The 24,157-nt window shown below is 38.1% G+C and overlaps 1 protein-coding gene across 1 annotated transcript in view; it reads left to right on the top strand.

Annotated features, from left to right (window-relative positions):
- LOC140148553 (uncharacterized) overlaps positions 1-24,157 on the top strand; it is a 105,595-nt gene that overhangs the window by 17,257 nt on the left and 64,181 nt on the right. Inside the window, 1 exon segment of the mRNA XM_072170552.1 lies at positions 5,840-5,904. The gene's annotated coding sequence lies outside the window, so the exon portion shown is untranslated.

Raw genomic sequence — 24,157 nt, 5'->3', positions numbered from 1 at the left:
GCTTGAGGGCCCTTGCAAATTTTGTTGGGCCCAAATTTGGGCCATTGGTTTTAACCTATGAACCCCACAAATAAGTGAGAAAAATGGCAAGATTTTTGCGGGCAAATTTGGTCCCGCCAGATGTATCTTTTGCAGGCCCTTACTAATTTTCGGGGGCCGAGGGCCCTTGGACCCTCCTTATTTCGAGCCCTGGATATTAACCTGTGATGTTTTTAGGCCCGCCAATTACAAGCTGATCAAAACTATAGAAAACCATTTCCGTATAGGCCTACCCCCCCTCCAACCATAGAAAAGTGATAGAAATGCAGAGTGAGTTAATAAAATTGGCATCTGCTGTGAACCCTTACAATTGCAAAATTGCATGAACAAAACCTACTGTAAATTTCCACATCCATCCATCCATCCATCCAGTTCATTACCAAATTATAGAATTTTCATTTAGAGCACTACTTATGCATGAAAATGTAGGGCCTACTTACAAATGCAATTTTGTGGTGATAATTTTCCATATTGGTACCAATGATATCACCACAGATTCTATTACATGGTAGCCGCCATTTTGGAAATCTTGGTAAAAATAGAACTTGAACCAGGAAGTAAGTTGTGTTTCGCCATGGTTTCGCCGAGTTTACATACCTTTTTTTCATTAAAATTTTGCCTCTAGCCCTTTCCCCTCCCCTTTCGAAAATTTGCATGTCCTCGGGGCGTTTATTATGTACAGACAGTATGATATATGCTAAAATTGACATTTGAAGATTCATCACTGCCCTGGACAAATTGCCCAGTAGGAAATATGATCGGTAAGGCTACAAATTCTTGAGGGCTAGGTTAAAATTGTTCAGGGTTCACACCACAGTATCTGTAAACTTTAAAGGGACATTTATTTTATTTGGTAAAGGCACACAGTTCAAATCTCTCAGGGACTCTGCCATTACCACCCTCATCTGCCAGGGTGCAGTATTTTTTTCCTCATCAACATTTGCATGGCTTATAATTCTGTAACTGACTTCTAATTCAGACATTTGCATAATAAATTAATGAGTTAATTTGCATAAATGCTGATTAATTGTGCTACTATATAAATTAGAAAGCAAATTATAATACAATTGATAATAATAGAAACACTTTGATGAAGTTTCAAGGCAAAAGTCCTCAAAATTAAAGTATCATGAACATAATGCATTGATTTTTAGCCAAATAATTGCAAAACTTGCATATTTTATAAGATTATTGACAAAAACAAAATACGAAGAAAATATAAATTGGTGTAATTATGAAACTGCATGTCCGATTTGTTTCAAACAAAAGGCATAATGATTGATCAGTGTACTTTATCCTAATAGTCTGTTTAAAATATGCTCAAGAGCATATCCTTGTATTCCAGAAAATACTTCAATCCCACCTTAAATTTAGAAATTAGAACTCTGCTTGGCCAACAGTACTCACAGTTTATGGATTCTATTTTGAACCATGCGAAGTAAGCATATGGATTCAGATTGACAATTGCTAATCCATCTACCTGGAGACAATACACGATTCTAAAATCAAATGTCACTCCCAGTACTGCTAGCTATTGTAATCCCATCTTGCTAACCCATTATGTACAGATGTCAGTCGAAGACGGGGGATGGTGAATTGATCGCATGAAGAGAAAATTTACAATATTGTTCCAATTATGTTGAAACTTCAAAATAAATTATTTTGTGATGTTTTTAGATAAAACATTACAGCATTTATTATGTACCTACTGTAGTGCTTATAAATGCTAAAAATTGGCTTGTGCACACTCTGTTGTGAATAAAAACATAGCGAGTATGAGGGTGCATAATTTTGTCATGCTTTACAGTTTGAAGTGCCCCAGATTACAACTTGTCTGACATGTTATGATAAAGAAGGTACATTTTTATTGTAATTTAAAGAAAAGTGTGTAATGGGAAGTTGTCTATGGTTATGCTGCTTGGTATGGACCCTGTTTGTACTTCACTTGACTTTTCTCTGCTACATTCCTTTATATAGGATGCTCAAATCACAGGAACTTCAATTTCCTCTGAGATAGCATGCCATGCAACATGAGGAAAGAACACGGTTCTTCATAAAAAGCCCTATTGCTGCTATTTGATCTAGTTTCATAAACAAAGGGAAAATGGTTGTGAGAAGAACTTTTGTCTTTTATTTGACATCATTGTAGAGATAATATCGATTCATAATGGGTATGTGGTTGATACTGGAGCAATTAATCGTTGAATGTAGAGCAAATATTATGCTTGCATCTGTCGGAGATAAGTGCAACATTCCAAATATTTTAAAGCAATATTTTGCACACAGTTATGAATGCCCATAAAAAAAGGGAAGGGGGTGGCTATTCTGTTTATTGCAATTATTTAGTTCTTAACCCTAACCGTAGTTAACAACACAAATCCACGGTTCACAAAGCATAGGCACGGCCAGGTATCCCACGTGATGCGATTACATCATCATGCGAACAGTCATATGGTCGCGGAAAGCTTGGCCGGGCAAGCTACACCCCCGTGGCAAGGTAGGCCCGTGCATGTGTCTGGCACCCGAAGGTTCAAAACCTCACCCGAGAAAAAAAGTTTTCTCTTCTTCTTTCTTCCTTCTTTCTTTCCCCCTCGCCAAAAAGCAGCTAGGGCGTTAGGGTTAAGAACACCTTAATTTTCCTCCTATATGTGTATCTTAAACCTAACCGTACTAAACAACACAAAACCACAGTTAACAAAGCATAGGCACGGCCAGGTATCCCACGTGATGTGATTGCGTCATCATGCGAACAGTCATATGGTCGCGGAAAGCTTGGCCGGGCAAGGTACAAAACCGCACCCGAAGAAAAAAAGTCTTCTCTCTTCCTTCCTTCCTTCTTTCCTTCCCCCTCGCCAAACATCAGCTAGGGCGTTATGGTTAATCAAAGCCCTTTTATAATTCCCTGTAGGTGTAATGTAGATGTAGTTCATTAAATGCTAAATTTCCAACACAGCATTATTTATTTTATACCCATTATATGTGACTAGTCTGTGCTACAGTTCATGTAAATATATTATCCATAGGGAGAGAAACTACTGGGTATCACACTCTCACTGCTCTGTCGTGCCTTCGCGCTCTGCTCGTCCCCACAATCACTTCTTGCCGCTCTGGGGCTCAATGTCACAGCTTTGCCTCTCGCCCCCATAGCGATTTGTCTTTGACAAAGACTTTGACAAAGACTGATAATTAGATTCATGATAGAGGCTGTCAAAACATCTAGGCTCCCTACTATTCGTCAATTTAATATGTGTTTTGGTTGTAAAAATAGACAAGGGTCCATAGATTTTCAGACCTAAATACCCAAATGGCCCATGAAAAGTTGGGCTTGTATATTGTATAATACTTTGTGTAGGTGTATATTTGGTGTGTTTGTATGCATGTGCAATCATGCAGGTTTTGTTCTCTTTTTGGGTGTGTGTGTTGTGCATGCATGTTTATTGGATGAGATGGTAACATATTTAGCGAAAAATTTAAATCATAGTTTCAAATTTGAAATTGTTGTCATATCCATTCAGGGGACTATCAACTACTTTGTATTGCTGAACATATGTGCATTCAAATTTTGCAGCTTTTTAGACTGGCAGTGATTAAAAAAAACATCATTGGATAATTTCCATTTTATTATAGCAAGTCTGGTGTTGGTAGGCAATGCTTTCAGATCTGTCAAAGAAAGAACTTGGGTTGATGCCAAATTCAGTAGCAATTAACATTACGATTTCATCAATTCTTTAGCGTTGACAGACTAGACATCCATAGACTGATAGAAAAAATACGCGGGAGTGCATTATTTCAGATGGGTTTGCCTGCGATGATCAGCCTTAACAAAAATACTCTAGCAACACTGACGCATGTATACATACGCATGGTGTGGAGTGTATTGAATGTTGCTAGCTGGCTGGTTGACACTAATTCCATTTTGTTGTGGAGAGGCAATTGGCTTAGTTCTTTTGACATAATGATCCATATGCCTCTGTAGAGACAACAGCTCAACTTCGGGTTCTGTGCTTGCAAATATATCAGCTTGAATATGGACCGATTGTACTCTGGTTTGATGCAGATATGAATTCATAGGATACTGAATGGATATATGTGACTCACAGAACTCGTAACATTTGGTAAGAGACAATTGAATGGCTATGCCATTCCTACGTACCCATGTTTATAGTTAGTAAATTTAGCATGATCTTTGAATGTTGAATGTGAACATGTTACCGATGCAGCTAAAGATAAAAAGACTTCCAGGTGCATCCTCCCAGGTAAGCTCAATGAACATTGTACAAAATGTAGTGGGTAGATATGCCTCAATTGTGTTGATTACTTCTATTGATGGTGGGGTCATAGGTTACGTACCTGGGTATAGGATACAAATAGTTCATTCGTTAAATATGTTGTATCTTGTTTTTAACATTTTTGGACTTCATGATCACCTCAACAGTCCCTTTTTGACAGTGCTTCTTTCATTTTCCAAGTGTCGTATCTTGTTTGTAACATTTTTGGCACAACAAGTTGTTCATGCCTTCATGATCACCATAATAGTTCCTTTGATAGTGCCTTCATATTTTCTAAGCACAAATAAAGAGAAGTGTAATACTAATAGTTACATGTGTATGTGTATTTTCATGATCTTCAGCATGACTCAAATTTCAGGGAGGCCACAGAGGCCATTGCCTGCCCTTTTTCAGTTTTGGCCCTTCAGATCTTTGTCAACTGATCAAGGCATTCTTCATCACTTGTTGGCCTTGGTGCCCTTCTTTGTCTTTGCCCAGTGGCCTTAAAAATGGGTGCCCCAACAAATTGAATTTCGGATGTACAATGTATGATGCATGCATCTATCCACCTGCGAATCTGTCTGGGAACTACTGGGTCAAATCACAGATCTGTGGTCAAATATAAATACTCTGTTGCTTCTTTTTGACCCATTGGCATACTGGTCATACATGTAAATTGAATTGAAGAAATTGTTCTGGGAGTGTAGAAGTTGTCATTATTATGTAGTTAGCATTCTATTCTAGGACATGATTTTTTTTGTCTTAGCACACCCAATACACGTACACTTTGCCATAGCCATGAAGACACCAGTACAGGTTTCTCCACAGTATGAAGCTGCTGGAATGGGCTGAGGGATGAAATCACGGAATTGGAGTTGAAAACAGAAAAGACAGAAAATGCAATTTTGAAAAATCATTGAAATTAAACTTACTTCCACTTAAAAATATTGGCAAATTTTAAATGTATATTCAGCAAAAGGCCCAAACAAACCCCATCTTTTACTGATTATTTCTTCAATTCCTCTATTTATTCTTGTCTATGGGCCAATGAGTGGTCATATTAAATTTTGTTGTTTTATTCCCTATTCTGTCTCCGGTAGTATAGTTACCATATTGGATGTTTACATTAAGTGTTTCTAGAACTTAAATACAATGGTCAGAATTCCCTAGAATTGTCACATTTAAAAAACAGAAAAAACACAGAATTTGACATTTAGAAAACACAAACCTTGCCACTCTAGTTTAGATGAATGCAAAGGAGCAAATAAACTCAATATTTACAGAATAGGAATTGGTCAGGGAATCTGCATCATCAAACCACTTTTCAAATGAGTGACATCCTGGATCAAACAGACCTGGGAAAACAGGTAATACCAAATTGGTCGGTTTCAAGTGTGAGAACGAAAAATTATAACTGCAAATCTGATCATTGGAATGGTATGATGAATCAAATCTTGATTTAATGCTTAATATTGGAAGATTCAATCAAACTAAACATTTTGTCTTTGTCTTTGTTTTTCCCATTTCTACAGGTCTTGCCATTATCGCATGAAATAATTTTTATACTTGTGACTTTGCTACGTACGGATTCTTGCTGGTAAGTGCTCAGTAGCAATATGAGATACATGTTTGATGTACACATGCATGCATAATGGGTGTGCATGTGTCACAAAAATACACTTATTTGCTTAACTATTACCATTTATATATTTAGCATACTCCAAGTTGCAATAAATTATACTTGATAATCCTAAAATCAGATGTTTACATGATCTTTTTGGTAAAAACGGTCAAAAAATCTTTAACTTTGAATTATCATGATTATGAAGCAGGGGTAGCATTAAGGCCCGAAAGTCGGGGGTTGTTTCCCGTGTTTTTCACTCCCAAGCTTGCAGAAAATCCAAATACATGGGGTGAAAATTAAATCTCGGGGGTGAAAAATAGTCAGGGATAGTCCTGATTAAGGTCCAAAAGTAGAGGGTCCGAATTCACTCCCGAGCTTGTACATTCCCAATATATGGAGGGTGAAAAATTAATACTTTTTAAATTTAGGGGGTCATTCACCCCCGATCGGGGGTTAACGCTACCCCTGTTATGAAGTAGAATATTAAAGACAACATTTTGGACTCAAAATCTGGGTCTTGATGAATATTTCATGTTCATGATTTTTGCGTAGTATGCTACCCCAGATGCTACGTGGGCAACTTGCACACTTTTGACCTCCTGTGTCACATGTAATTAAAATACATGGAATAACAACGCAACCATATTAAATGTGTATCCATACTTGGTGTAGTTCTGTTCAACTGGCTGTTGTTATACATGTATGCGCTATTGCAATGATTACAACTTGTACGAAGGAGGTGGCAGGAATAAAACGAAAGAAAAAAAATTCCACATTGGCCTACTTTCAATTTCCTGGTTTGTTGTATTGGATTCAAGAAAACACAATACTGGTACAAGTGCAAATCTTACCTGATCCTGGTCAGGAAGCAAACCTTTCAGGGTTATAGCTAGCCAAATTTTAGTGCCGGGTGAAATTTATATGAAATGGTAAAAAAAAATTGATAAGAATTGCTAATTTTTATACTGATTGTTCATTAATTTTGAAACATTTGATTACGCCAAAAAAAGACTTTGAAGAATGTCTCTCATGTACAAAAGTATAGGAAACTGAATAATTAAAACCACCTTTTTAGGGTGAAGGAAGCATTTTTTCAAAAAATGTCTAAAACAGGTTTTATGTCAAAAATGGTCTCTTTTGGGGTGCTACATCGAGTCAAATGTTCACAAGATTATTTCAAGGTCATCCGAGGTCACCCAGGGGTCATCTGAGGTCAAATTACTAAAAACTGTCGTATGGGCATGAAACTGGTGGGTACAATCAACATTTAGAGTCAAATGTTCGGAAGATTATTTCAGGGTCATCTGAGGTCACCAGGGGTCATCTGAGGTCAAATTACTAAAACTGTCGTATGGGCATGAAACTTGGTGGGTACAGTCAACATTTCGAGTACAATTTTCGGAAGGTTATTTCGGGTTCATCCGAGGTCACCCAAGGGTCATCTGAGGTCAAATGACTAAAAACTGTCATATGGGCATGAAACTTGGTGGGTACAGTCAACATTTAGAGTCAAAGTTTCAGAAGGTAATTTCGGGGTCATCCAAGGTCACACAGGGGTCATCTGAGGTCACATTACTAAAAACTGTCATATGGGCATGAAACTTGGTGGGTACAGTCAACATTTAGAGTCAAAGTTTCGGAAGGTAATTGAGGGGTCATCCAAGGTCACCCATGGGTCATCTGAGGTCAAATTACTAAAAACTGTCGTGTGGCCAGCCGAGACCCACCAAAATTTAGGGATCAAAGGTCAAATTCAATATTGGTCCAAGCAAGCTCAAATTGAACAGGCAAATCGCCATGGGTTGTTGCAGGTTCATTTACTTATACCAAAAGTAATCGTAAAAGCAGGCGATCGCGAAAGCAGGCGAGACTCGTGGTTCGAGAACCGCCTTGTTATACTGATTGTTCATTAATTTTGAAACATTTGAGACTGGAGTGCTGGGTATTTGGGCTCAAAATTAACTTGAGTGCCGGGTGGAAATTAAGAGTGCCGTGCGGGCCCGCCCGCCACCGCCCGACGTAGCTACAACCCTGAAACCTTTACAAGTGAAATATTTTAAAGTCACCAATCAACACCACAAAGATCATCATATCACATAGCTTTAAAAAATAATAACTTAATGACATCCATTGGAAATTAAATGCACTGGAATTATATAAATATGGAAAACTCAGAATGTAGGAAAATATAAAGGGCATCCTTAGTTTGGATGATTGCGATGGTCATGCCAGGAGTGGGTTCATTTCCAACTTCAATTGGGTTTTCTTCTTTGTTTTTGTTTTTAAAATTTGTGAGCATCCTATATATTATCAAAGGAATGTTCAATACTGTCATTACATATGTCAGTGTTGTCTTAAATATTGATGGTTGAGCAGGTTTTGTGGCTGACCACACTAGAACAGGTTTTGTGGCTGACCACACTAGAACTGGTGCTGGTGTGTATGCATGCAATTTGTTACTACCGTACTGACGCGAGTATAGTCCCACCTTCGAGTAAAGTCCCACCCCCAAACTTTCGAAAAATTTCGGAAATTTAAATTTTTTTTTTTTTTTTAAAGTTATTTATTTTTTCGGCTTTGGAGTGTCCCAGGACCTAGACCTAAATGCTAGGATCATTCATGCTTGACCTAAAAAAAAAAAAGATGTTTTGTATTTTTAATGCATTTTGAAATCATTAATAGAGTATGACATGAATACAAATTATCAATTTTCATATTAAAAATACAAAACATCTTGAATTTTTTATTTTTTTTTAGGTCGACCATGAATGATCCTAGCATTTAGGTTTAGGTCCAGGGACACTTCAAAACCGAAATAAAAAACTTGAAAAAAAAAAAAAAAATTTGAAATTGAGTATAGTCCCACCCCCAATTTTGAAAAATGTTCACCCAAAAACGGGGTGGGACTATACTCGCGTCAGTACGGTAATCATCTTCAGGACATAAGGAGAAACTTCCTGATCATTTTACAGGGCAGCTAATCTGATCTGCCACAACAACCGCAGTCAGTTATCTATCTATAAACGTTACCGTAAGATATATTGCTTTAAACATTCAAACCAAAGGCCTATGTGGGTGGACAGAATTATGCTGTCTTTATACGCATGGAGTCTCGGCTATTCGTGTTTTATATGTATCTATGGTTTGCAGGCATAAAAAAAAGTTGTTCAATGCATCATATTTTGATTGCTTATATCACAACAGTTTATAGTGAAATGTGGATTGGAAATGCATAGCAGACAAAACAGAGCAAGCTTCACATGCAATTTATCCACCGATTACAAACCTCCAGGGCTCAGCTTTATTAGAAGTTTTCTGTATGTTGTTCTGCTGAGCCAAGTAGCATCCTTTAATTTTGATTCTTTTTGACAAATATGAATTGGTTAGAACTGTGAAAATGGTACCTTTATACCAAGTTGAATTTCATGCCACTTTTCGTATGTGTATTCCATATGGTTTTTAAACCATATGGAATATGTGCAAAATTTCATCTTGAATATTAACCATGCATATATCGTCTCCATCATGAATTAATTCAAAGCAAAATTTGGTATGCATGAAGGTTTGCTTAGGTAAATTGGACATTTTTAGGTGAGGCAGTGGAAAGCAAGCAAGTGGTTAAGGATTGCAATAGAATGGAGTTCCTGCGCATATGCATTATTCTTAAAAAAATGCTGAAATCAATGACCATAGTGCGAAATCTGGAATGTCAACATCTGCCAGGTAAAAATGTAGGCTGCTGTGTTCACCTGGTATTTAGAGTACTAGTGCACCTGCAGCTGTGAGAGCCCTGATGCTGTGAGAGCACTGGCCCACCTCAATTTTGTTTGCGCATATATATTCCCCTCGTATGGAGGATGCCACCCACCAAGTTTGAGCCCGATAGGACAAAGTTTGAAATCCATGACCTTTGACCTTTGACCTCGGATGACCTCCATATAATGGTTTTCATGCTCCCCTCATACAAAGGATTACACCTACCAAGTTTGAGCCCGGTTGGACAAAGTTTGAAATTTGACCCCTCCGTAATGACCTTTGACCTCAGTTGACCTCGATTTTATTTCGCCCCTATATTCCCCTCGTATCAAGGGTCCCACCCACCAAATTTGGGCCCGATCGGACAAAGTTTGAAAATTTGACCTTTGACCTTGACCTCCGATGACCTTCAAAACCACACGGTCAACATGCTTTCCGCGGTACCTACCCATGTCCCAAATATCGGATCGATGCGTCGCAGCACGGCGGAACGCATAGCCGGACAGACAGAGACCGCTTATTATTTTATTAGTACTAGTGCACCTGCGGCTATGAGAGCCCAGATGCTGTGAGAGCACTGGCATGATAGCGATACTGTTTGACCCCAGATGACCTTTGAACTTGGATGACCTTGGTGCAATTTTTTTCATGCTCCCCTCAGTCATACGAAGGATTCCACCTATCAAGTTTAAGCCCAATAGGGCAAAGTTTAAATTTAGCCCCTACATGACCTTTGACCTCGGTTGAACTCAATTTTGTTTTATGCATATATTCCCTCGTATCAAGGATTGCACCCACCAAGTTTGAACCCGATAGGACAAAGTTTGAAATCCATGACCTTTGACCTTTGACCTCGGATGACCTCCATATAATGTTTTTCATGCTCCCCTCATACGAAGGTTTCGACCCACCAAGTTTGAACCCGATCGGACAAAGTTTGAAATTTGACCCCTCCGTAATGAATGACCTTTGACCTCGGTTGACCTCAATTTAATTTCGGTCATATATTCCCTCGCATCAAGGATTCCACCCACCAAGTTTGAGCCCGATCGGACAAAGTTTGAAATTTTGACCTTTGACCTTGACCTCCGATGACCTTCAAAACCACATGTCCAACATGCTTTTCCCAAGACCTATCTATATCCAAAATTTCAGCACGATGCGTTGAAGTGCGGCTAAACGCATAGCCGGACAGACAGACAGATAGATAGATACACAGATAGAGACCGCTTATTATTTTATTAGTAACTAGTGCACCTGCGGTTATGAGAGCCCAGATGCTGTGAGAGCACTGGCATGATAGCGATACTGTTTGACCCCAGATGACCTTTGAACTTGGATGACCTTGGTGCAATTTTTTCATGCTCCCCTCAGTCATACGAATTCCACCTATCAAGTTTAAGCCCAATAGGGCAAAGTTTAAATTTAGCCCCTACATGACCTTTGACCTCGGTTGACCTCAATTTTGTTTTTGCATATATTCCCCTCGTATCAAGGATTGCACCCACCAAGTTTGAACCCGATAGGACAAAGTTTGAAATCCATGACCTTTGACCTCGGATGACCTCCATATAATGTTTTTCATGCTCCCCTCATACGAAGGTTTTGACCCACCAAGTTTGAACCCGATCGGACAAAGTTTGAAATTTGACCCCCTCCGTAATGACCTTTGACCTCGGTTGACCTCAATTTTATTTCGGTCATATATTCCCTCGTCAGATTAAGGATTCCACCCACCAAGTTTGGGCCCGATCGGACAAAGTTTGAAATTTTGACCTTTGACCTTGACCTCCGATGACCTTCAAAACCACATGGCCAACATGCTTTTCCCAATACCTATCTATATCCGAAATTATTAAGGATTCCACCCACCAAGTTTGAGCCCGATCGGACAAAGTTTGAAATTTTGACCTTTGACCTTGACCTCCGATGACCTTCAAAACCACATGGCCAACATGCTTTTCCCAATACCTATCTATATCCGAAATTTCAGCGCGATGCGTCGAAGCGCGGCGAAACGCATAGCCGGACAGACAGATAGACAGAGACCGCTTATTATTTTATTAGTATAGAAGATAGATTTGGAGTTTGCTGTATGAATTATTATCTGGATTATTTGTTGGTGACAAGTTAGCATCTGCAGCATTAAATAAACGTCAACAACAAAATGACAATAAATAATTAGTAGTATATCCATATAGTACTTACTTAGCATACTTTGGTTGCTTATGTTGTTTACTGCCTAAAGATACCATATAAGCAACAGGATCAAGAAAAGTCAGGAAACATACAAACAAACCATAATTGCAATACATGTTATAGTTACAAGCAATATATATATGTAATTAGCTGGCTATGAATTTGTTTACAATATGTTTCTTGCAAACAGTCATGAATACATTAAGTGTGGGTGTGTACGGGATTGGCTACCGAATGCTTTTAGTTTGACACAGGAGAAATGCAGTCCATGAAATGGAATTACACCATATGTACAGATGGCACTTAGAGATTCAGATCGAGGTAGAGTAGAAGTGCATTTTGATGATAACTGTTTCTGACAAGGCAGTTGCATTATTTAGAAATTCATCACTTCAATGCTAAGTTGCATTCTCATGTAGTAGAGTGCTGAAGCGATTTTGCAGGCATTTTGAATTTGCTATGCTGCCTGCACAGCAAGTGTGTAGAGAATAGGTGATATTCAGGTAGAATAGGGTTTTGGAAAAAACAAAAATAGATTATGAAAAATGTCCAAAAACAAATGTACACACACACCCGACCCCTTCCTGTGCTGTGTGGCAAGCGGGCACACAAACCCATATTGTGCGTTTTAAATTGCCACACTGGGGACAAAATGGCTGATTCCAAAAACATTTTTGGATGAAATAACCAAACATTTGAGGACATGACCTGTGTAGATGTCCCAGGATGAACATTGCATTTTTAAGCTTTTTAGCCATAGTATTTATATTCAGGGTCAGTAGCAAGCGGGGCAGCCGGGATGCCTTGGCCCCCAATTTTTGAGAAATTTGTTGATTTTCTTTATATCTTTATTTCAATTTGGTCATATATTTGTATATATATCGCCCACATTTGTCATGGCCACCACATTTTACAACCTTGCTACGGCCCTGTTTATATTGGAGTATAGACTCTCCATCCGGGGACATCCACTGTTGTGTAATCTGTAATTAATAAAAAATTCGTGTGCGCGAAGTGGACTATGAACCGGGCATAATGAGACCCATATCTAACTTCAGCACATCCCGGAAGGTCATTTGTATGAAGTATCTCCCCCCACACCAGAATAACAGCTTATTTAACAGTAACACCTCCAATCATAAATCGATATCCGGCACATCCCAGAAAGGTCATTTGTACGGGGTATCCCCCCACACACACACCGGAACAACAGCTCATTTAACAGTTACTCCTCCCAATGATTAATCGATATTCACATTGCTGTAGCCTGTATACCTTGAAGATGTATAATTCCTAATTATGACACAAGAAAGTTGCACTTTTGTTGACATTTTGTATGTGTATAAAATCAAAAGCGACATAATTTGCATTAATTTCATCAGTTCATGTTACACCCAATAATTACAAATATATGCAAGCACACAAAAAAAAACCCGCAAAATATAAAAAAGCAATATTGGTGACATGCTTGCAAGTAATTGAATCATTAAAGAGAAACTGTTTTGTGCATCTGTTCTTAGCTTCCCTACCCATTTTCAATTGTCCCTGTGGGTCTTGTTTAATGTGCAGCTTCTACAATACTGCACACTTGTTTTGAATGATGCATAGTGGTAATCACACTCACTGGTTCTATGCAGCAAAAGTGTAGTTGTCGTTAATTATTCAATTCTAGATGGTAGAATTTACCATATCTTATATGCCTGCCCTCTTTGCCAAAGTGTCGCATGTTCTCCTTTCAATATCCGCTTCCCCTCGAGTTGTTCAAAAGATGAAAGGGGAGATATGAAAAAAGAAGAAGCCGATGTTGATGCACATGTAGACTGAAACATACGGTGTGTGATATTTATGTTGTATACAGATTGTAAGATGTGTGCGGAAGTTTCAAGTTAAAATGGCTGCTGCTTGGGCAATGTGGAGGCTTGTGTAGATAGAGGATGTCAAAAATAGAATTCATTTAAAAATCTATGTTGATTGAATGATGGTGTATTAATATTACCAAATTCCCATTCTGTCTTCTGATCTACATCCATTAGAATGATTTCAGTTCCTAGAACAGATATTGGCAGGGCAATTTAAATATTGAGATCATTTTGTTACACCTGCCAGGTGTATTGAAGATTCAAGTTTCCTCAAAACAGGACATGGATCAACACAACAGTTTGATTTTCATCCAAAATCAATTGGTCCAGTGGACTTCCATTAGTCCATCAAAGTTTTGGGCAATCACATTTTTCTTGTCCGTCTAAGTAAGTTTGGCCAACTGCATTTTTCATGTCCATCTAAGTAGTATCCAACCACATTTCCTCCTTTGTTTAAGTCCAAACCTTACTTTGTCCCATATATTTTCAGCCAACAGAAAAATTGTCTTATCTCCTATGCATGGAGGAAAAATATTAAGCCAAAATAATGTTGGACCAAATTTTAATGTACCATAGCACATGTATGTATGTATGGACGAAATACATTTTGGATCAAAAATTCTGGATGACTGTACATGTATCACAACATTGGACCAACTGTATTTGGACATAGGCAATTTGAGACGAAATGGTATCCACCCTAAAAACACCCTAAATGAGAATGACATCACTTAAGCCTGCTGCAATACTTGGGTACCGTCATTGATCACGCAATGTGATAGCCAAGCAGAAAGTCAGGTGGGTTAAATGTTTGTATCATAATATGATATACAATTGTAACCAATGATGATGGGCGGACATGACTGAAGGCAATGTCATGGTTCATTGAATAAATGTGATTAAATTATTATTAAACATGATTAAAACAGTGGAGAGGACACGGAAATTTAATATGCACTTAAATTTAAATTGTCATGTTCTGAACTGGCTGAAAAATGTTTGTCATTCTTAGATGAAAACACAATCGCAATAGACCTTTTCAGCAGCAGTTCGGAAATCTTTGGAAATTATAGTTCAGAAAGATGTCACGTGCAGTAAACAAAAACACCACAAGTCACACACTAATTGTGATAGCATGTGTGATAAGCGCACCAATCACATACCATGGTGCTCTTACTCAACTCAGTGTAGTGAATGCAGTGTCCACTGTGTGGTCAAATATTAGAAAGTGATTGGTTGAATATATTTTGATGGTCGGGATTGGTCGTGTATGATCGGTGTTTTTTGCGAAAGTCCTGCTGAAAAAGGCCTATATGCTGACAACATCCATTGTAAGAGGCACATGCCCAGGACACATGCTAATCATGTGGTAATGCCGTAATATAATTATAACACGAATGTAATCGAATGGAGACGGAAGGACATTGTAGCTACACGCATTCTTACTTAAAATGTTTGGGTGAAAGTTGATGAGACTTTTAAGACTAGAAAAGGAATCTTGGAAGTTCCAAAAGAAATTTTGGTATTTGAAGGGAAAATTTTGCTTTTCCAAATAGAAATTATTGGAAATTTTTGGTGAAACCCTTTTTCAGGTCCGCTTACAATTTTTTTGGGTCTCTCGTTCATGTTTAACGGAATGCAATTACATGTATGGCATTGCAGCTGAGGGCAGCTTCTGCTTCAACAATTTCACCCCCAAAATGGCGGTGGTATTTTATATTGTGTTAGGTTGGCTAGAGAGACAGACAGAGGCAATTCTCAGGATGTAATAACACTTGGACGTCATACGTATACACACATAAGGGCAGTCAGTCGCGGTTGCTGGCCTGGGGTTGGCGAGTAGATTGGTGTATTGTCATGTTACTAATTTGAGATACATGGCAACTTTTGGGCAGGTGGATGTTCCAGTGCCAGCCGCCATGTATTGCAGCCTTTGCTATATACGTTAGTAGTGGTTTATTCCCAGGGCGTAATTTCAATGCTCATTTTTCAGTAGCTCTCTCCTTCTCGTCGCCCTGTTTAATGAAACTTAAGATGAGCGTAATGTGTCAAAGCGGCAGTTTAATTGCAAGTTCTGGATGTTTCAGGTTGGGTGTTTTGGTTTTGGTTTGCTGGATGGATGTAAACTTGTTTTTGTACCTGTAATAAGCAAAGTTCAACTTCCTCAGTAGCAACTTGATTTCTTGTTTAAATCGGTAACAATCAGAACGATTAACCTTAATACAAATTAATATAGAATGCAATGGTGAGAAAGGCAGATGAAGATTTGGGATCAGAATGCAAGCTTTTAAAATGTGGACAAATTTAGCACCTTTTGATCCAGCACCTTTTGATCCCACCTTTTGTGGATCAAACTGTGGACAAATTTAGCACCTTTTGATCCAATTCTCAACTATACTGTATTCTCTCTAATTGAAGCCCCCCTCTAATAAATGCCCCACCCAGGCCTGGAAATAAGTCGGTCTGAACCAGGAGCCAAACATTTGGCAAAGCGGCTCCTGGTCCTGTAATTTTCTAGTGAACCAGGAGCCATTTTCAAAGAGCCAGGAGTCATTTTTCTTAAAGTATCAAAATGCTTATTTTTGTTATTTCTACAGTTTTCGATGCTCACCTGAGACTTTTAGATCTATGTTATTTGTTAAAACTTATTATATTATTAATTATTGTCACAAGTTAACAAATAACAAGTTATACAATGAATGTTATTATATCTGAACAGACCAGTTGAGTCTTATTTTATTATTTTATTTTCTTTTATTTTATTTTATTTTATTTTATTTATTTTTATTTTATTTTATTTTATTTTATTTTATTTTATTCATTTTTTTTTTTAATTCATTTTTTTATTTTATTCAATTTGGCCTTTTATTTCGTGATTTTAGGAAAATTTTTTATATCTAGAAACAATGTCGCCAAAATTCAAGATGGCCGCCTTCATGTTTAGCGATCGAGGTGATCACCTAACCTGAAAACAAGGCAAAATACTGCCAAAATTATGAGCCCTGAAGGCAAATATCAAGGAAAATTGGTGAAATAATAGGTAAAAGATAAGATTTGGCACTGCATTTTGTTGAAAATACATTGGAAATGGCTAATAATAGTAATATTTTGAGCGGAAATGAACTTGCCTGACGAAGTTTTACTGGGCCATTTCCTGAGCACTGATACCGGGCGCAAAATACAGATTTTCTCTGGCGCCTGGGCGTGTAATTTTGGTTGGATCCAGGCGTTAAAACTCAGTAACCGTAGGGTAAAAATCGCTCGGCGCCTGCTTGTTTCCAGGCTTGGCCCCACCATTTTTTTTCAGCCAAACCGTAACATAAATGCTGTCAAAATACCATACTATCTATACCTGCATGTTTTAACATTGATCGCCAATTTCACAATATCAATGTGGTGGCAGGCCATTAGCCTTTTCTAGATATGGCGGACACAATAGGATGGCACTGCACAAAGTGGGTAAAGTCTTTTGAATATGCCAAGTTTTATCCAGATTGAAGACTGCCCTCCTATTTTGTACCCCATACTTCGAGGCTAGTTGTTATCGACAGTTAAACTGGAAACCTCTGGCTACATAAAAAAATTCTTGCAGATTAAAGGCCCTTTCAGTGATTTCACAGGAACATTAAAAAAAATGAAAATTTGTCAGAGTTGCTTAGAAATAAAGAATAAGTCTACAGAATTTCATTAAACCACTTTTCCCTGAATACATCGACAAATTAGTCAAAAACAGAAGTTTTAGAAAGGTTTTCTACTTCAACTCAGATCGACTCGAGAAAATCGAGATTTTCAGTACAGTCGCCAACCAATCGACTGGAAAAACTTCCTAGTCCAGTGTTTCTAACACGGGGAAGTAGAGTCTAAATTGATTTAAAACAGGCGTTTAATTTTTGTAGTAGAAAACAAGATAAGCAATTAAAGGTCAGTTAGGTCACCGAGGCAAACTAACGGTCAATTCAAATATGAAAAACAGTTAAAATTGTGTATTTTGTTTAAAATAGTAGCTACTGATGTAATAAGTAGTAGAAACAATACGCAACGCGTGTTGGTGCGTGGAGAGTGAGCTTCTTTCGATCTCGAGTCGGACTTTTGTACTGTCAGTATCAAAAGTCCAGAATCATGCAAATGCTTTATTTTGTCTAAAATACACGGCTTTCGACCGAACCACTAGCAGGCTATGTTAGCACATCTATGCCAATTACAAAGGTACCAAAATCTGAATTTTGATGATTTTTACGATCGTCCGGATGAGCAAATCACTGAATGGGCCTTTAATTCTTTAGCAAAAATATTGTGTTATTTGAATTAACCGTCTGGTACACCAGGAAGAAATTACAGCACATTGTCTATGGAGCAATGTAATACACATAATCATACATAACTCGCAAACACAATTTTAGAATCTACTGAAATTTTGGGAATAAGCTTTCTTCAAAAATGGCATATCATATGATACTAGCGATGTTTGTAATAGGAATTACCGTTAAAAAGGACCTCTAATTAATGCTCCCTTTTGGAAAATGCAACATCCCAGGGCATTAATTAGAGAGAATAAGGTGCGTAGGGCCTAAAAATTGTGTTCCTTGAAATTGTACAAACTAGCAGCATGAATTCACAAACCTATACTATAGTTACATGCGAAATTGAAAGTTGAATATATTAAACATCTGTAGGGAACTGGTGATATGATATGATGACAGTGATTCCATGAGATTATCAAAAGACCACCAGCCAAATTGATCTCCCGACAGTCAGGATGATATGTACGACAGCTCTTAGGCATTCATAATCCCTATGCCATTCTTCTAGCTAGCTACTGATCTATTTATCAGCATCAGCTTTGTAGGAAGAAGGTACCGGGATGGATGTTTACAAAAGCAAGGTACAACTGTATCAAGATCAAGCTCGGTGTATGCTTCATTTAAGCTTTGATAGTACTGTGTATACATACATGTTGATACCTGCTGGATTTGTCGACTATTGAGTTGAGATAGTTGTAAGCCATGTATCACCCTGTGCATGTTTATACTGAGTGCCTTGCATTACCATGCCTATATTCCCTTGCATTTTTAATCTTTTCTTCACCGTCAACCAGGTCATTGCTGATTGTGTTGCAAATGCAGAATAACGATTCACTACCCACGTATTTAGTGGCAATATCCGGAAAAACTTTTTTGTGACCTTCAAGATACTTTAAGATCAAATTTTCATACACTTTTAGCAGGAACCAATCGGTACTTGTAAACGTTCGAATAAATGCGAACCATTCATTGATTGTGTATAATGCTTGGGCGTGCACTCTGCATACTATGCGCATTGTTTTTGGGTCACATGTTCATTTTTCTTGTGGTTTGATGCATTTATATTTGCTTGTATTGTAATTAGCAAAAAGCAGGGATTTTTTTCTTGTGTATGAAATAGGTTAATAAATGCATATCACTTGTTGCTCGAATTTTTTTTCAAAATAATGCACTTGTGCTGAGATGTTGATGCATCTAATACACTCCCCCTGCGGGTTTGTGCAATCCCAGCCAACATCCCAGTATGTGCGCATTATGTGCTGTATAGTTTTGTGTTGTGTTATTTGCATATTTATGAATATTATTTTACAGATCCAGTTATTGTACTGTTTGATTTTTGATTTTTTGTTGTATGTCTCTGCTCAAAACGACTGCTTATTTGCACAGGGATTTTCATCACTTTTAGTGTACTGTTTTCCCGACACTTCTTTAGGCTCCGGAATAGGCAATTTGTGGCCATCAAACTTGGCCTGTTTTTGTGCTTACATTGGTTGTTTGGTTTATCATATCTGCTTTTGTGCACAGTGATTTTCATCACTTGTTCTACTGCACTTTATATTCCCGTTGATCCCTGTTGTTTTTGCAGGTGTAACCACAGATATGGTTTAACACTTCCGTGGGCCTTGGAATTGGTCATTTGTGGCTATCAAACTTAACCTACTTCCATGCCTACATTTGTTGTTTTTTGTCCCTCTCTGCGTACCATGTAGTCTGTATTTTACTTGTTTCCCCAATGTCAAGTTGGTGTACCTTGCTCTTTTTCTTTCCAGTTGTTTAGTAAAACCCATTTCCAGAAATGCTGTGAAAATTTAATGCATACTAGTATATTATTTAAACATTCCTAGACAAGGATTGTGTACTTGACCCTAGCATGATATGACGCAACATACACGGTCTTCGAATATGTGCCAGAACATAGAAAAAGCTGAATATAATTAAGCAAATGCCACTCAAATAATGATACTAGACTGCAAGTCGTTGTTTCTGTCACTTTGAACGAAGAGGAGTAAAAACATTTTCTGAGTCTTTGATGAAGATGCAAGCTGGAGAAAAAGGTAATAGAAGAATGTTTTGGCGGAAAGGGAGGAAATCGGATCCAGGAAGCCACGAATTGGGCAGCTTAATTTAACGTGCCTGGATCACCAAGGCAGGGGTTATATTTAGTCAACAGAACTTGATGTTACGGTATAAGGTTACCAATACAGCTTAATGATCAACATATGATTTGAAGGTAGACTTTCGCAAAATTATGTTGTAAGGGCTCTGATTATATTAGCTTTTAACCTGTCAATGCACAGAGTTAAACATGTTAAAGCCTAGTGTGTCAGCTGAAATTTTTAAGGCATTTGGCTATTTGCAATGCACAAGAAAGATGGAGGTGTTGGAGATAATGCTGCATTAAGTCATGTGACATAATAGTCTCTTGTTCGAGGCATAGGGCTCTGGGATAGTAATTTTTTCTCCTTCTTTTACCTACCTGCGGCCGCTAAAAACAGTAGCAGGAGGTGGACAGGACATACAGCGATTTAACTATCCCAGAGCCCTGATGCCGCGAACTGATGTTAGTAATGACATGATTTATTTGTACTACGGTTAGGGTGCATCATGCCCCCCTTTTGTCAACCAGATTTTATGTAGCCAGTCTTAAAATGTGCCAAATGATGAAATAATAAGATCCCCAAAATTTGAATTCATTCGGAGTTCATCTTATGGGTCCTCCGTGGCCCGAAAGTTTGAATGAATAACCCATATGAATATAACGCAATAGGCATATGGCAGCTATACATTTTCTAAAGTTTAATGGTACATATAATGGCTGCCATGTACTTAAAATTTATGATTAGGATTATATGTAATTGGGGTTTGTTTTCAACTAAACTTGAAGTTAAAAGTTCAAATGAATATGGATATACATCACAAAAATAAATAGCTGCCATGTGCTGTGACACATACACTTACATGTATTTAGCATAGTGTGCTGCCATTTACAATTAATAGCTGAATTTGAACTATATTTCAAAGCACACTTAAGCTAAAACCTTTAACCACATTTCATGTGGGATGAAAGTCACACTTTCTCTATAAAGTACTCCTTCAAATGTAAACACCTCAAAAGAAATAAGTCCCCCTCTGAACATGTCGTCATAACATCGTAAGGTTTCGTTTTGTACCAACAAAACTAACTTTGAAATAATTATATGACTGTTTACCAAGTGCTGTGTGAAAATGAGAGATTTCCATGACTTCAGGGCTGAATGAGCCCAAATTGAAGACAAAAAGTGCCCTTTCCAAAAGTCACAAAGTAGGCCTATGCTTGTTAACTGCAAGGCGTATTGGGAAAAGGAATGGAACTGACCATCTTACAACTCACTGTGCTGAACTCTGCACCAAGGGGATTTACATGAGCTTACATGGCTGAATGATCAAGAATCGATACACATTACAGTAAATGTTTACTTGGTGAGGATTTTAAACTGCACTCAAACACATGGGGTTTCCATTAGTAACGAGCCATGAATCAACTTTTGTGACAAGCATAGGCCTACTTTGTGACTTTTGAAAAGGGCAGTTTTTGCCTTCAATTTAGGCTCATTCAGCCCTGAAGTCATGGAAATCTCTCATTTTCACACAGCACTTAGTAAACAGTCATATAATTATTTCAAAGTTAGTTTTGTTGGTACAAAATGAAACCTTACGATGTTATGACGACATGTTCAGAGGGGGACTTATTTCTTTTGAGGTGTTTATGTCTTCATAAAGTTTACATTTACGCAGCTGTTCTTCCTGTCCTGTTTAACAGCCTGTAAAACATTTTGATAATGGCGCTCAGATTTTGCAGTGCTGAGGAAATCCAAGCTCAATTTCAATGCACACTCGGCTGCATCATTGACAACATTGATGGTACTGATGATGATTTTGATTTTAGAAATCTGATAGTAGCACACATAGCCCAGTTCTCCACTCTCTCTTCAAGAAATTGATGGTCGATCTGTAGTATCCTCATCATGAACCATGAATTGGGTCCTACCAAGTCTCAAGTCTGCGAGTGAAGTTGACTGTGTGATGTTATCTGGGAAGGTTGGTTTAAAACCCCATGCCAAACCGGTTACTTGGAGCACAGATCTGTGCTTGGAGTTAGAACTTCTTCTACTGGTTTTAGTTACCTCTAAAAGTTTAACCGCAATTGTTTGCTTCTCTGGCATTTTAGTGCCTTTGCACTCGGTGATACTGAAGAATTCACAGAATCGTATGCTAATAGGCGCTTGTAGAGGTCAAGATTGTTCTGGGGTGCATCAGCCGCCTGACTACAGGTTATCCACCAGGAAATATAGATAGCTGCAAATTTAACAAAGTCACACATATTGGGTAGCTGATGCTTTGTTGTGACTGTTCCCTGTGGCAGCTGGTGATGTTATTTTCCTGGTGATCTTCATCGAGTACACAGTAACTTTGCCATCCACCTTGCCTTGTACCAGGTTGCTTAAATGTCAGCACCTTCTGATCACCCGAGAATACCTTATATAGCTCAAGTAGTCTAGTCATCTCTCTTTGTTTCTGCCTTTGACTTTCAGATCTCAAAAAGTATAAATTCCCATACCGACGATACCGTCTAATAATTCTGCATCTGAATCTTTGCTGGGGAAACCCAGCTTTCTAAGAATAGTGCCCAGGGATACAATGGAAGTCCATGCACTATTTTATCTCATTGACGAGTTATGTACGTCATCCACCAGTGGAGCTCCTGCGCCCCTCCGCAGAACTTCCGGTAGTGGATGTTCTGCGCTCGAGGCGCAGAGAATCCACTGTCGGAGTTGCTGCGCTTCGGCGCAGTCCCTTATATGTAACGGTGGATCATTGCTGCGCTCGAGCGCAGAACATCCACTGTTGGAGTAACTGCGCTCGGAAGCAAAATAATATATTTTCTTATTATAATAACGGTGGATCATTTCTGCGCTCGGGCGCAGTACATCCACTATCGGAGTTTATTTTGCTTCCGAGCGCAGTTACTCCGACAGTGGATGTTCTGCGCCCGAGCGCAGAAATGATCCACCGTTACTATAAGGGACTGCGCCCGGGCGCATGAACTCCGACCGTGGATGTTCTGCGCCCGAGCGCAGCAATGATCCACCATTATTATAATAAGAAAATCTATTATTTTGATTATTTTTTATTAATATAATAAGAAAATATTAGTTATTATACGCATGCATATTGTATTTTATTAATAAAATAAGAAAATAATTTATTTTTATTATACGCATGTATATTTATTAATATAGGCCTAATAAGAAAATCTATTATTTTACTTCCGAGCGCAGTTACTCCGACAGTGGATGTTCTCTGCGCCCCAGCGCAGAAATGATCCACCAGTATTATAATAAGAAAATGTATTATATTGCAGTTACTCAACAGTGGATGTTCTGCGCCCGGCGCAGCAATGATCCACCGTTACATATAAGGGACTGCGCCCGGGCGCATGAACTCCGACCGTGGATGTTCTGCGCCCGAGCGCAGCAATGATCCACCATTATTATAATAAGAAAATCTATTATTTTGATTATTTTTTATTAATATAATAAGAAAATATTAGTTATTATACGCATGCATATTGTATTTTATTAATAAAATAAGAAAATAATTTATTTTTATTATACATATGTATATTTATTAATATAGGCCTAATAAGAAAATCTATTATTTCACTTCCGAGCGCAGTTACTCCGACAGTGGATGTTCTGCGCCCCCCCGAGCGCAGAAATGATCCACCAGTATTATAATAAGAAAATGTATTATATTGCTTCCGGTTAGTTACTCCAACAGTGGATGTTCTGCGCCCGGCGCAACAATGATCCACCGTTACATATAAGGGACTGCGCCCGGGCGCATGAACTCCGACTGTGGATGTTCTGCACCCGAGCGCAGCAATGATTCACCATTATTATAATAAGAAAATCTATTATTTTGATTATTTTTTATTAATATAATAAAAAATATTAGTTATTATACGCATGCATATTGTATTTTATTAATAAAATAAGAAAATAATTTATTTTTATTATACGCATGTATATTTATTAAAATAGGCCTAATAAGAAAACCTATTATTTTACT

Source organism: Amphiura filiformis, chromosome 1 (assembly GCF_039555335.1).
Source record: "Amphiura filiformis chromosome 1, Afil_fr2py, whole genome shotgun sequence".
NCBI lineage: Eukaryota > Metazoa > Echinodermata > Ophiuroidea > Amphilepidida > Amphiuridae > Amphiura > Amphiura filiformis.
The sequence above is the reverse complement of the archived record's forward strand: the minus strand, read 5'-3'. Positions and strand labels throughout refer to the sequence as shown.